Source organism: Falco naumanni, chromosome 2 (genome assembly GCF_017639655.2).
Source record: "Falco naumanni isolate bFalNau1 chromosome 2, bFalNau1.pat, whole genome shotgun sequence".
Lineage (NCBI taxonomy): Eukaryota > Metazoa > Chordata > Aves > Falconiformes > Falconidae > Falco > Falco naumanni.
Window position 1 is genome coordinate 87,301,936 of NC_054055.1, and position 12,586 is coordinate 87,314,521.

Sequence of the window (12,586 nt, forward strand, 5' to 3'; positions counted from 1 at the left end):
TAGACATTACTTACGGAAAGAGGAAAACTTACGGCTTTTCTTCCACCAGGCTTTTTATGTGTTCTATTAGTATTCTTTGTAGAGAATGCTGAAGCCAGTGCAAAACAAAAACGTTTCAAAAGGTCTGCATTGTGTAGTATCTAAGGCACATCTCCCCAGACAATCAGTCTGGGGCTAAACTGAGATAAAATTTTTCATCTTAAAATAATGTTAGTAGAACACAAATGTGTCCTTAAAAGAAAACAAATCGTGTTGCAGAAACAAAAATCTAATTTTAAGGCATGCTTCCCTCCCTGCCCCCAAAAGCAAAAGTAGTGGGTGGGGAGGGGGGAGGAAAGGCTCAGTCTAGGGCTTATATGACTTGTATATATACATAGAAAAATAGCTATGTACACATACATGTGTGTGGCAGGTGATGTTTTTATTTTAAGATAATCTTTTCTGTTTTGCTAGGAAATTGTGTATAGCAATTCCTCAACTATGGCACATATTGAAGCATCTATAGATGCACATGCATGATTATAGATAACCTTAATGTGTTAATAAGTTATACTGGAATAAACACATGTAGATAAAATTAATATAATGTTATATGTAACCTCTAAATATGACCTGTTCTTGTGGCACCCTTATGGGTGGGTATTCATGTAAAGACTTGCCAGAAGATACCACAAAACAGGCAAGGTTCACGTTATGGTTCCTTAGCTTAACAAATTCTCCTGCAAGAATAGAAAAGACAGGCATGCTGTGTAACATGTCTGCTGTATTTTGTAGCAGTTAATCACGTCAAGGAAATTTACACAGTCAGGCCACCAAAGCTTAATTCAAAATTTCAAAAGTGAAAGTTGATTTCTGTTGTGTAGGAAGTATATGGTATTTCTATGTATTATTGATATCTTTTGCATTGCTCTGTATTGATTCCTGTCTCTTCCTTGTTTTTTCTGTATCTGCTCTCTCCTTATTTCTGTCTCCTTTCTTGTTCCTGTTTACATGTGCCTGTCTGTTTCCCTCCTTTGTGTAGAGTCATATCCTCCATCAGTGTGTTTGCCAGGGATACTGAAATGAGATTTTTCTCATCCCCTTGCTCAGCTCCACTTCTTTCTAATCAAGGGGTTTTCTTCAGGTTTAAGGTGGCCAGAGTGAGGAGGGGTTAGCAGTAAGTAGACTGACTAAAACCAGTGATGCATCGGTGTTCGCACTTCCCAGTACTGTTTTCTTTTCTTTTTTCAACTGGTCATCTTGGGTATAAATGTTGTAGTGAATGTAGTGTGCAGGCAGTCTTTGCAGTAGATGTTGTTTTTTGCACTGTTGTCAGTTGCATGGGTTGCTAATAAATTCACATAGGTCATTTCAATTGTAATTAATGCTATTTAGTATCTCCTTTTATCTCTATGGGAAAATGAATGCTTCTTTACAGGTGTAAATATGTTTTGCAATCACTTCTTCATTGATGCAGAAAAAAGTTAATACAGGGTGTGTTACAGAAATTGCCTGCATCCTATGCTGTAACACTCTTCCGTATATGCAGTTACCAACAAAACAGAAATCTTTGATTCAGTCGGTGTATTCAATATAGAGTATTTTCAAGGTTTGTCTGTCATCAGAGACTTAACAGAGAATTCATTTTTAACTATTGTTTACAACACTGTTAGCCATCACAAAAAGTCTGTCAGGAGCAGGAAAACTGATGTTTAAGCAGTTGATTTAGAACTTTTTTCTCCTCTTCGTACCTTAAGAATGGCTTAAATCAAATAGTTCAACTTTTCTTTGATAGCATAAACAATTAAATTTTATTTTTTTAGGTTTCTGTTGTCATAAATCACTCGTCCTATTGCTAATTCATAGCATGGCTGACTAAAAAGAGTGAATTTTCTACAAGTTCTGTAGATCTTGTGCAACATCAGATAACTCTGAGAGGATGGTCAAGCTTTTACTTCACCATGAAATTGTTTGCTGAGCCAGCCCAGTAAATCAAATAACCGGTTAATAATACAAATAGTATAGCCCTAATGCATGAAGTACAGTAGCGTGCCTTTTACGGAAATATCAGCAAGCTCAGATGACTAATGTGATTTTGCTGCTTTTAATCTGTAAATGGTCAATGGTCTATTTCAAATTTATTGCTAGCAATTTATTTATTCAGAGCAAACATTTTTAGTAGGGAGAAGCCCATATCAAAGTGAGAAGGTGAAGAAAAATGAGGGAGACATTTAGGCCTATTATGAGAATAGCTATTTGAATGTGTAATAGTTGATCTATGAGTATAGTTAAATCTGAAATTTTACAAGCTATGTGTGGGTAAAACAAATGACAATTTGGTTCATATTTTTTTTAAATCATAACTGTTGTCTTCAGACTTCTTGGAACTTCTGGCTTTAGTGAATACTTACTGCTCTGAACTCATGCAAAAGCAAGTACAGTGTTTGATTTTGTGAAGTTTCTTCTGGAAGGGCTCATTGTTTTTTTGACTAGCGTAAATGTATCTTGTAACAAAGCCTGTTCTGAATGTCTTCGAAACAAATTCTAAATGTGGCAATGAATTTGTGATGTAGGAGCAGGAGCTAATGCTGAGAATCACTTACCTTGTGTAGGAGCTATGAAAGATCTCTTAGGCTGGAACAGCATTAAATTCCTGTTGAGCTGGTTGAGGTTCAGATTGGTGAGTTGCAGGTAACACTGTCCATTGCAATATGCAGAGACATTACTTCTTTGAGAAATGTTAATCTCAGACTTCGGAGAAGGAAGCTCACATTCCGGAACAACTTGTGTATTGAACAATAGTCCAGTATTTTTTGTTAGCTCCATTTCCTTCTAGTATAAACCTCAGCTTCTAGTAATTGTTAAACCTGGAAATATGAATAGGCAACTGTACTTTAAAAAAGCTGAAGTTTATGATCCATAGATTTGCAAGTAGACATTTTCCCATGCTTTATGTATATATGCACTTTAATGTTTTCTTGTATCCTTTCTGGCTCATTTTGATTCCCAAAATAGGATATAATGATCAAAAAAATTTTATATAATTTTAAAACTGCCTTTTGCAGGGCCAACACTTAGAATTTATGGATTAGGAAATCTGACAGTGTGCTAGTTCACAGAGGGTTTTTTTCCAGCCACAGTCCGTATTTCATAAACTTTCTGTCAATTGTAGATCGTATGTCTTGGTAAGAAAGCAAATTCATCATCGTCATAGCTTTTGGTACTAAACATGATTCTTGTGGTAGTCTCAGGATTTTCTGCGAGGCATACAAACTCACTTGTGTTTTACAACTTCTAGTTGCACCTAGTATTCCGCGGAACTCTTCTGGAAATTAGTATTTGTTGCATAGTAGCATCATTCCTGAACTATCTCACTGCCTTAAAAACTTAATTTTCTTGTAACTTTGTTCTGTAGCAAGAGCTCCTTCTGGTTGTGCCATGGAGTGAGACACAGGTTTTTGAGAAAGGCAGGGGGAGACTTTTTACCAAGGCCTGTAGTGACAGGATGAGGGGCAGAGGTTTTAAACTGAAAGATGGTAGGTTTGGGTTGGACATAAGGAAAAAATTTCTTGTGAGACACTGGAACAGGCTGGTCAGAGAAGTGGATACCTCCTCGTTAGAAGTGTTCAAGGCCAGGTTGGATGGGGCTTTGAGCAATCTGGGGTAGTGGAAGGTGTCCCTGCCCTCAGCAGGAGGGCTGGAATTAGATGATCTTTAAAGCTACCTTCAAACCCAAACATTCTATGATTCTGTGATGTACTTGGTGGGGAATTACTGGCCAAGAACCTCTTAACCACTTGCTAGAATGGGTGTAATTATTCCAGTTAAGCAGTCTTCAGTTTTTAATATCTTGTGGTGCAAAGTACCATGTAGTTATTAAAAGTAAATTCTGCTTTGTGAAGGTTTGACTTGTATATAGGGTATATACTCCTTTTACTTCCAGAGCAGTGGAATAAATATGGTCTCTTATTCTCAAATACTAGTCCTACCTTTAAGGGACAGACATTTAATCATGACCAAGGTTATTAAATAATGTGTGAGTTGTTTCGCAAATGTTAGATCTTTAGATCTAACAGAGCAATACTTCTGGCTTGTTTTCCACCTCACAACTTGCTGTCTCAGTGCCTGATATTTTGGGGTTTTTTGATCTGTGTAAACACTGCATTGCTTACATTGTTCCTGCGACTTTTTTTTTTTTGTCTTATAGATGGCAGAAGAAACCCAGTAAATAGATAACACTAATCCATTTAGATGTTGGTGGCTCAGAAGGATGGTAGACTGTGATGGAGAAAAGAAAAGCAAATGTCACACAAAGCAACACAAAATTCATGCCTAAGAGGGAATAGTGATTGATTATGACTTTTTGATTTTTAGCAAGAACCTGTGTCATAACATGCTTGCCCACAGACCACAGATGAAACCTTATTGTGCTTGAGTCCTGTTCCTAGGCAGTGTCACTGTTGTGGCAAAAATGGTTTTCCTCCGTCCAGGTGCCTCTTACCTCAGAGTTGCACACTGCTTTTGCGTGATGAAGACACACAACATTGTATCACAGTATTCCTCATTTATGGAATCTGTGGAGTTTTAAACGTGGATAAAACTGATTATTGCTTAAGTTTAAACTAATGCAAATAAAACACAAGAGAAGGAATGTCTTCGTTGCTCTACACTCCCATTTCATCAGTGTGAGATAACAGTATTCTCATCGTGCTGGCTTTAATGATTTACATTCCATTTTAGTACTCAAAGATGTTCTAGGCCATCATCTGTGTAACTATTATATGGCTGTGTAACTACCGTATGGCTAAATGGACAGGGGTATTGAACCAGGAACTGTCAGGTGAGCCTGTATAACTGTACCATAATATGAGAGACCAGTGGTCAGCAGCAATAGCTTGTCAGCTTTATTTTTAGTTTTCTGTATACCCCTTTATTGTGCTTCACATTGCCTTCGTACTCTCCAGGAGCTTTATGAACCTGTTGATCTTTTATGCAAGTGAATGAGTGGTCATCATAAGACAGCTTGCCAAACCATGGAGTTGTGTTGTGTTCTTAGTGACATAGCCAGGCATTCAGAGCAGTGACAGCAGCCTGCTGAGCTCAACTTTAGATATTGCCTGCTTTTCTTTTGCTTTGTTGAACTTAATACATCTGTATGAACAGACAGAATGTCTTTAAACTCTATTGTACGTGTCTTTCCTACTCTGTGAAGCAATAGAGTCCCAAAGCTGTGGGATATCTCACCCTGTAAATAATAAAAGCTTCTGTAACAAATGGTTATTGTGATTTGTGAGGTGGGAGAGTTGTTCTTAGCTGTATGTAATCATAGTTGCAGGGAAAAGTTATCCTTGGTTTTTTTGTCATACATCATGTTTAAACAGTGCGAGTGGGCGACTGAAGATGGTTGTGAGTAAAAATTGATCTCTTCACACTTATAACAGTTTGGTTTCTCTTATCTTTGAGAATTTAAGATCTTCCAGCTAGCAAATCTTTACAAAGGTGTCACATTACCATAAGTGTTTGGTGCCTTTGCTGCAAGAGCAATCTGAAGTCAGCTGGACTGATGTGTGTTCTGACATATATGGGATGAGTTAATTGCTTTTCTTTATTTGAATGGTTAAATAAATGGAAATAGTGTACAAAATTGTTCTCTATTATTCCCAGTGTCAGAATAGCATGATGACTTTAAACTACTACAGTCAGTTTAACATTCTGTGTGGGCACCTTTGAATTTAAGCCAACAGTGGTTCCAGAGGCTGCTCAAGGATTAGAGTTGAGATTACTTGATTGCATCTGCGGCCAGGTCATGTACCAGGCATGTTTACAAGGCTATAATTGGGTGCAAATGCCGATTTAATAGTAGGTATGTGTGGGTTGGGATGTTAAAAAAAATATGTTTTTGTTTAGTTAATCTTGTGTTTGAAGCAACTTAATTTGAATCGTCATCTTCAGATTTCATGGTTTTACACAAGCTTATTTACAAAATGTGGCTATTTAGCAGTCTCTCTTTGTGTTTGCAGTTGCATTGTAGGAAGCACCGCAGTAATTATACACCTTTACATCTGCTTGAGTATTGAAATACAGAAGTGGAATTGGGCTGTGGTCACGTAGTAATGTAGACTTCGGCTGAAATCATATTTATCTGTTAAAACCACAGTGTTAGGTTAAAACTAAAAGATATTAATACCTTGTCTAACAAAGTACTTCCTAAATCTGTTGGCTGAACTAATTCCTTTGTTGTCTTCTCATGTTTTACTGTTAGCATGCAGTATATGGAGGGTATTGTAGCCTTTGGAAGCACGTAACCAATGTGTCAACAGAGATGTGGAAGGTATAGCTCTGTCAGTGATAAGGAACTGGCTGCCTATGATCAGTTGGCCCATCACAGTTTTCAGAAAGATTTTTTTGTAGAGAACAGCATTGCATGGCCTGTGGGGAAGCAACATGGAGGTTGAAGTACAGTTTCAGTTCAGACCTCTTGCTGGTGGTGTGTGTACCTTCTGAGCTCAGCTGACAGCTTTCTTGCAGCGCCACAGTCATGTTCTCTAACTCCGGTACTGACAACACTTGGCAAAATCCCCATCCTGATTTAGTGCTGTTCATACAAGAACAGCTTCGGTTCTTGTGTTCTAACTCTGCTTCAGGTGAAAGTGCATTTTTGTTACGGCTTTAACTCATCAGCTGGCTTACCTGTGCTCAAGAGAGAGAGGTGTTGCTCCTGGTCCTGTATCCCTTTCCCCTTTTTACCATTTTAAATTCCTTTCCACAATGGTGTGTTATTCAGTGAGCCATCCATTGTGCAGGGTAGGCTTATTAAACTATTTTTTTTTCTTTTTTAAGTGTTTTAGCAGGTTCAGTTAGTTCAGCTGAGTTGACTGGAGTGGGAAGAAAGGAAGAGAAAGCTGTTCAGTTGTGTATGAGTTGTAATTCACTACAACTGATCTCACTGCTTTTTCATGCTGCCCCATATGCACCAAATCTTGGCATCCTTGGAGAATTGTAACCAGATCTGTAGATGGCTCTGGAGGCAGTGGAAGTTTGTCCACATCTATTCTAGAAGTAAATTGACATTACCCCCTAAGCAGTCCTTGCTTATAGGGTAACTTCATTCAAGAAACTGCAACTAACATGTAATTCACTGAATAGTTTTGAATTTATATGCATGTATGTGTAAATAAAAACTTGAAATCCTTTTGCAGTAAGAGAGTTTCTAGGGACTTAACTTGCTCAAGATTTTTTTTTATTCCCAAATAATTATAAATGCTTTGGACTAGTTAAATTTGAGTGCTGAAGATGAAATAGATGATATTTTACTTTTGTGAGAGGTAGAATGTTTTCATCTTTCTTGGGCCATATAAATAATGTTTTTATACATTATAGATATAAATATAGGGTTTAATAAAGATACTTCTCGTACGTAGGCTATAGTTTCAAATACAGCTTAAATCTTTGTGTTGTAGTAATACAATGAAATAATTCTCACAGTTGGGAAAATAATAGATTATTTTGAGAATCTCTTATGCACTGTGCCTGGTAAAGAGGAACACTGGAGTTCAATACCTGGATGACATTTTGGTAGGATTATTTCCATACTATAAGACATCTTGAATTTAGGAATACGGAAGTAAGTAGTCACAAAACATAAATGTCCTAATACATGTTCTTAATAAGCAACTAATTTTTTTAAATTATATAGATATAAAAGTCATGATCTATATAAAACTGTCATACTTCCTAAGCACTCTGTGTATTCTTGTTTGCTGTATACTTTAGTAATACTACTTTGTAGAATGTAATGCTAAGGTTTTTTGTGCTTTGAGCATGAACGGTCTGTGTTCTTCTAAAAGGCTTTTCAGACTAGAGCAGATGATTTTTTCTTTTTTTCTTTTTTTTTTTTTCTCCAGAAAAGATGGAATAACTTATTCTTGAGACCAACTTCAGCAAATAAATGAGTAGGAAAAAGGGAATGACAAAACTGAAAAAGTAATTTCAACTGTAGCTAACATTACCTCAAGAAGGAATATAATTCATAAGATTCACTCACAGTTCTTTCCATTTAATAAATGCATTTAGAATAAAAAATCTAAAATGTCACTCAGATTCAGAACTCATGCTGTCCAGCCAGTTAGTCTGGCATGGCTTTGAAAACAAAATGGTATATTTTAGTAAAGTTACTACAAATGAGCGTTAGGCTTTTATTATTCTTCTTCCATTTAAAGAACACCATATTTTTCTTTTGGACACAATCTCATTTTTATTTAGCCTGCCGTTTTTATTGAAAGTAAAATTCTGTACTGATCTAGATTAATGAAACTGAATTTTATATTTTCCTATCTTGTTCTGGTTCCTCAATTCGTGTGCTCGCTCTTCACAGTTCTCCCTCTATTGGTTACCAGAGAAATAAGGAAAATTGCTGTTCAGGGGAGGTATTCACGCTGATACTGCTCTTCTGTTTGGCTCAGAACAGGAATGAAGTTCTGAGTAGCATTGATACCAGTGTTACTTAGAACTTTTCTACCTGAATGCCGGTAGCAAATATAAGCAGGAATGAGTTGTTGGTATTGGCAAATGATGTTTAAACAGGTAACAATTAGGAATTGCTGTCATGAGTTTGGATTGTATAAGTGTTCATTGGAGTTGCTAGTTCATATTCACTGCAAATGAGTTTAAATGGCTCTAAAGTCAAAATCACTTTTGCTGGGTGGAGATGTTATGCATGTTGATTTTTCTTTTCAGCTTCCTGATTTGTGTTAATTTTGGTTTTTTCTGTTCTGAAGATTTCATAATTAAGAAGTTGATAGTGTTTTACTGTTTTGTCCACCTGAATTTCATGGTATCTTCATACTCCAGTTCCTGCAATGTTTAGACAGAATAGAGCATCCAGCTTTGCTAGCTTTCCCTGAATCCTTTTCTACCTCTTGGCTAAAAGCCTGTCAGTCCAGTGCAAGTGTTTGAAGGAATTGCCTTATGAGTGCTCAAGTAAAAAAATTGTGCTGCATTTATGAATCTGGAGACCAAAATTCTGCTTCAACACTTTGATCAAACAAGGTTAACAAGGAAGAAAAAAATTGATTAATTTAAAAATATTGGGTTGAGTTCATACGACCATCATTCAGTAAATCCACTTTTTATCTGTAGACATCAGCATGCATTTGTTTAGAAGTCAGGACAGTGAAATTTAAGGATTACATTTGTGTTGTGTTCAGAGGAAAAACTGAGGTTCTTTATGTGACTGTACTTAAATCCATCTGTGTATTCTCATCCTTGTAATCTAAAAATTTAAATAATAATCTTTTAAGATGAAAGAATTTATGCAAGACATATAGAAGCACAATGCCTATGAAGTGTTAATTTTATAAACTGATTTATTTATTACTATGTTTTGTGGTGGGTTTTTCCTCTGATCTTTCAAAGTGCAGCTGCTGTTATAAAACTCTTTAACAATTAACTTGCAATTGATGAGGCCTGAAAAACTCTTCCAGGTAACCGGTTTTCTGGAAATTCACTCAGGAATTATTTTAGTTGCTGCAGACATTGTGCTTGCGTAAGTGTGCATCAGTACATAATTTATAAACTCCTGGATAGTGCATATTGACCTGTTATTTTTCAATTGGATCTCATCACTGATGATTCATGTATCTTAAGTGATTTAGTGCTTCAAAAATATCAGTAGTGAGATGGTTTTCCTTTTGTGTATATATATTTATATACAGAATGCTATCTGTGGGGAGTATCAACACCATAGTAGTTCTAATTTTTTACTCATTCTTTCAGAAAAGAGGCATCAGTTGATAGATGGAACTTTTTTGTAATGACTTTTGAATTTGCAGGGTATGCAGATGGCTTAAGGAAGGAAGATTAAAAGATACTGGTTTTCTGTACATATAATTTGGGTCTGTAAAAAGTGTGGAAAACTGAGTAGTGCACTTGTTTAGGACTTGAGTCATGCTTTGCATAATCCCCAGGATTCAGTAGTGGCTCCCAAGGTCATCTGTGCGTTAACACAGCAGAACAAATTCTGCAACAATACCCTTTGGTTTTTCTGTTAGAACTGCTGTGTATGTATCAATGTAAATTCATTCCATGCTGGTGAAATACTCTTCAAGTAGAGTTTGGGTGTCCTCGTCTTTGAAAGTTACAGATGAAGCTCCTTGCTTTCATTGTGACTTTGGGTTGGTTTTTGATGTGTTCTGCTCTGTAAACTTTCAGCATTTGTAAGGCTGGTAGTGTAGTGCACCTCAGCATGTGCCTTAGCCTGTGCATGCTGTGAAAGAAAGAAGCTTTGAAGTATTGCTTTCTTAGGCTCTTGTGGCTCAGCGGGAGTTCTTGTTGTCTGAGCATCTTAGCTGTATAGCCTGTGCTGTAAGCTCTTGGCTCTCTGAACAACTTGCTTCTCCACCTGCCCGCTGCTATGGAGCAACATGGGAAGCAAGTATTGTATTCCAGCCAGTTTGTGTCTGCTTAGAGTGGAAAATGTGCAGTGAGTTGTGGGCAGGTCAAGCAGAATAGGCAGGACAAAATGCTGGGCTCCTAGATGCAGCAGGAGTGGATGTTGTGGTATTGGCTGAAAAATAATAAATTTCCACAGTAGTGTAGCCATACAATCCAAGGAGTTCTGAATGATTGTGTGTTCGTGCTTCTCAAGACAATTATTTTGTGTTTCTTACAGACTTTTCAAGGATCTGTGTAACTGTAAAGGCTAGAAGCTTCAACTCTTTAAAATGAGAAGGGAAATTTGTTTTCGGTTTTTTGTGTTTAGACGAGAACTCTGATAAAATTTGTAGTTGGCCAATAGGTGCAAATTACTTTGAGTGTTCCATCTCTACTCACCACACATGATCAGGAATTGTTAGAAAAGCATAGAAGAAATTATTTATTTAGATTGTAAAAGTATTGTAGAAAAACATTGTAGGTATTGATGATGGATCTTCAGTCTGCTCACCCATGAATTTTCATTTGAAGAGAGGTGATGCGAAGGGCTTTGCTCATTTAAATTAAATTCTTAAAATTATTATCTTTTATTTCAGATTTTTGGATACTGTCATTTGTTATTCCACAGGGGGGTTAACTGCAGTTTATTCTGGTAGCGGTTCTCCTCCGTTACTGCTCTTCATTTCCTGCCTCCTGGGAAAAGGAGAGTTGTCTAGAAACACGTACAACTTGATTGCTGTCAGGTTTTCTTTGAGAATGCTAGTGGTAGATTGTTTATCAAAGCATGATATTTGTCATTTATGAAAAGTATGTTTTACAGAAGATCCTGTACTGTGAGTGTAGATGTAGATAATGAAGTTTCAGCTGGCTCTTGTAGTCAGTGAAAATTAATTTCCTTTTAAAATAAAAGGGATCTGCAGCATTACTGTAGTGGACAGAACTGCACTGGGATTGTACAGTGTAAGTTTATTGCAGTATTTCTTAAATCACAGCAGCACTGCTTAAACTTGTCTCATCTTGAGAAAGAGTGTGATCTGACAGATTTAATACTGGATACTAGAATATATCAGATAGGACGTAGAGCAACCCTTCCTGTAAGCGTATGTGTTACTTAATCGGTGCTAATGTCAGTTAAGAGCTGTCCACATACATAGTAGCCAGATAGTGGAGTGGACTTGACTTCTGCTTTTGTTGTGGTCATAGTTTTTGGTTCGCTCCTTTTCAGAGAAAGGAAGTACTACTTAGAAAAACATGAGAAAAGAAAGGCATGGTTATTAAATACTCAAAATCAAAATGGAAGAAAAAACAAAACAAAACAAAGCTTTTTACCTTAAACCTGACACTTCATATTTCTTTGAAGTTATATGTTCTATTTTCTTGCCTACGAAAACTAAGAGACTTTCTTAGGAAAGATACAGGAAATTGTTGGAGTTTATTAGCACATAAGGGTATGTGTATGTGCTGATCTGTTGTAAATTTGTTGCAGTCTGCTTTAGACTGCTATTGCAAGTTGAGCTAACAAGTGAAAAGCTGATTGGAATACCTGTACTGTGTGACACCCTCAACTGCACTGAGGTTGAGATAAACATGATTTAAACTTGGAAGTTTGAGTAGCTACCAAATTACTTGAACACCAGCTCTGCTGACATATGACTTTCAATTCTGTTTTTGAACACAGGATTACATTCTCTGCAGTGAAGAATTCAACTGAGTAGTAACGTTGGAAAGGCTTTTGAAGCTTAGCAATAACAGATGTGTTACAGGGCCTATGTCATGCACCACCTTCACGCAAAGTCTGTGTGAATCTTTACTTAGACTTTACTGCCTTTTGATAACTGCTGTGATCATGAGCCACAAGTGGGAAAAGTATTTGTTGTCTCAGGTTGTATTTGCCTTCTAGTAGTCCTGGAGTACTAAAGTTCAGATAGAATCTTTTTGCTGTTGAATACAAGAATCCTGAAAAGAAGAGAGTTTTTTTTGATCACTAATCATGTTTCTATGAATATAAAAGGTGCTTTACAAAAATCTTGAATAGATGCTTATCGTAGTCCTAAAAAGGTCTTTTAAAATTCTGTTTAAACCTTGTTGTGTTTGACAAAAATCGTTTCCAACTTCTTGGATTGGTAGTGATGTAATGTGTTTAAACCCTGTTACTAGAGGAGTATTTTTGGGTAAT

At 36.7% G+C, this 12,586-nt stretch overlaps 1 protein-coding gene across 4 annotated transcripts in view; it reads left to right on the forward strand.

The window, feature by feature from the left end:
- Positions 1-12,586, forward strand: part of TAB3 (TGF-beta activated kinase 1 (MAP3K7) binding protein 3) — a 47,848-nt gene that overhangs the window by 14,791 nt on the left and 20,471 nt on the right. The gene's annotated exons all lie outside the window — the stretch shown is intronic.